The sequence below is a fragment of the Crocuta crocuta genome, unplaced genomic scaffold, assembly GCF_008692635.1.
Source record: "Crocuta crocuta isolate KB4526 unplaced genomic scaffold, BGI_CrCroc_1.0 scaffold118, whole genome shotgun sequence".
In the NCBI taxonomy this organism is placed as follows: Eukaryota; Metazoa; Chordata; class Mammalia; order Carnivora; family Hyaenidae; genus Crocuta; species Crocuta crocuta.
Genome location: NW_027551558.1, coordinates 8,192,941 through 8,195,390, shown reverse-complemented (window position 1 = coordinate 8,195,390; position 2,450 = coordinate 8,192,941). Strand labels below are relative to the sequence as shown.

The 2,450-nt window shown below is 45.2% G+C and overlaps 1 protein-coding gene and 1 non-coding gene across 7 annotated transcripts in view; one reads left to right on the top strand and one right to left on the bottom strand.

Moving 5' to 3' along the window:
* The window catches only part of INPP4A (inositol polyphosphate-4-phosphatase type I A), a 123,751-nt gene that overhangs the window by 42,346 nt on the left and 78,955 nt on the right, over positions 1-2,450 (top strand). The window lies entirely within an intron of this gene.
* LOC144219375 (U6 spliceosomal RNA) lies at positions 67-172 on the bottom strand. The gene has a single exon (XR_013331388.1). It is a non-coding gene; the product is annotated as a U6 spliceosomal RNA (small nuclear RNA).

Here is a 2,450-nt window from a genome sequence, read left to right as displayed (position 1 = left end):
GGAGTGTTATGTGGAAACTAATTTGACAATAAACTATTTGTAAAAAAAAAAAAAAAAAAAAAAAAAAAAAATAGGGAACACTTCATGACTCTGCATGGCATCCTTGTACAGGGGCTGTGCTGATCTTCTTGTGGCGTTCCAATTTTAGTACATGTATTGCTGAAGAGGGCACTGTTGGTATATGATTTATTTTTCCCTTTTTTTCCTAGACCATCTAGGACAGGGTAGGTAACCTCCCCCCAACTCCCCCATGAATTAGTGTCAGGAAGTCTTTTTTTTTATGCTTTGTTTTTTAGAGCAGTTTTAGCTTCATAGCAAAGTTGAACAGAAAGTACAGACCATTCTCATATAACCCCCTGTCTCCACACAGTTTTTTAATTGTGCCCTTGTGTTCTTCCAAGGACAGTAGGGGAAGAGTCTCCTTTCTAGAGAAGCAGGAGGTTTTTCGGCTAAGCTGATGACCATCAGGGGTCAGGTGGAGGTTGAAGGAGACATCTGCCTGCCTCGGTCTTTGGCCTGAATGGGTCTGGCACCCAGCAGAGCATCATGGGGTCTCCTGCGGGCCCCATGGTGTCACAAGACATGCACTCAGCAGGCCCAGATCTAATCCCTTGAGGATGCCTCAGTACTGCTCACCAGCTCAGGCTGTATCATTCTCCAGAGGGAATGTGTGTCATTTAAAGATTTAAATTCTGACTGCTGCCTTTTCAAAGCATTTTTTTTTTTTTTGCCTTTGTATCTCATTTGACCCTTACCCAGTCTTTATGTCACTGAAATTTTACTTAGTACCTTGTAGTCTACAAAGTCTTCACACACACACTTTCTTAATCGAGATTTGCAACAAACCACTAAGGTGGGGCTGTCTCCCCAGCTTAATGACAGAGGACACAGGCTTAGAGTCAAGCGTTCCCACACAGCAAAAAAGCTGGTTGGTGGTGGGGATGGAGATGGGATGCCATATTCCATTCACTCTGCTCCAGGCCCAGTGTCCTGAAGGGGACATGTCTGCCCCTGGAGATGGATGCAAACTTCATATCTGAATAGTTAAATGTGTTATATATACATATATATATGTAACTTAAATATTTAAGGGTGCCTGGGTGGCTCAGTCGGTTAAGCGTCCGACTTGAGCTCAGGTCATGATTTCACGGTTCGTGGGTTTGAGGCCCGCGTCAGGCTCTTTGTTGATAGCTCAGAGCCTGGAGCCTGCTTCAGATTATATGTCTCCCTCTCTCTCTGCTCCTCCCTCACTTGTGCTCTTTCTCTGTCAAAAATAAATAAAAAGATTAAAAATTTTTTAACTTTAATATTTAAATATTAGTGTTAGTAATATTAAATACTTAAATATTTAAATAGTTAATATTTAAATAGTTAAATTTGTTATATATGTGTAACAANTTTTTAATGTTTTATTTATTTCTGAGAGAGAGAGAGACAGCATAAGAAGGGGAAGGTCAGAGAGAAAGGGAGACACAGAATCCGAAACAGGTTCCGGTCTCTGAGCTAGCTGCCAGCACAGAGCCCAATGCGGGGCTTGAACCCACAAACTGTGAGATCCTGACCTGAGCCAAAGTCGGACGCTTAACTGACTAAGCCACCCAGGCACCCTGTGCTGGTTCTATTCTTTGCACACAATAGAAGTCATGACCTCCATGTGCCTGCCATTTGGGAAGTACTGCAGTATCTGTGCTAACTCTGAGATGACCCGAGTGGAAAGCAGAGTCTTGCTGTCTGTCCCCAGAGAGGGGGAAGAATGATTCTCTGTGACTGAGGCAGGCTTTGTTGTGAGGAGCAAGTGACAGAGCAGAATTAACACAACTCAGACCACACAACTCTGTCCGTGTAGGAAAGTAGACTGGGGGTAAGTTGTGGGGAGGAAGGGCCACATCCAGCAGTGGGACACCAAAGTGCCCAGAGTCTGTGATCCTGAGACCCAGTAGCTGAATTAAAACTCAAAGTAGGCAAGAGCCCAGGGGCTGTGATTCTTTTTTTTTAATGTTTATTTTTGAGAGAGAGAGAGAGAGACGGAGACAGAGAGAGAGAGAGAGAGAGAGAGAAAGAGAGAGGAGTGAGTGGGGGAGGGGTAGAGCGAGAGGGAGACACAGAATCTGAAGCAGGCTCCAGGCTCTGAGCTGTCAGCACAGAGGTCGACGTGGGGCTTGAACCCACGAACCATGAGATCATGACTTGAGCTGAAGTTGGATGTTTAACTGACTGAGCCACCCAGGCGCCCAAGGGCTCTGACTCTACATCAGTTGTGTTTCAGTGACATTTCTTTGCTCCTTGTTTGTAGCTGATAAATATGCAGATGCATCAGACACTGCTTAGCTGAGCAGTGCTGGGAGAGCTCTGGCCCGATGCAGGGTATCTCTGAAGTGATACAAGATTTCAGTTGTGTTCTTATATCAGTGCCTGCACAGTATTCTGGGGGTGGGGGGGTGGGGGGGGGC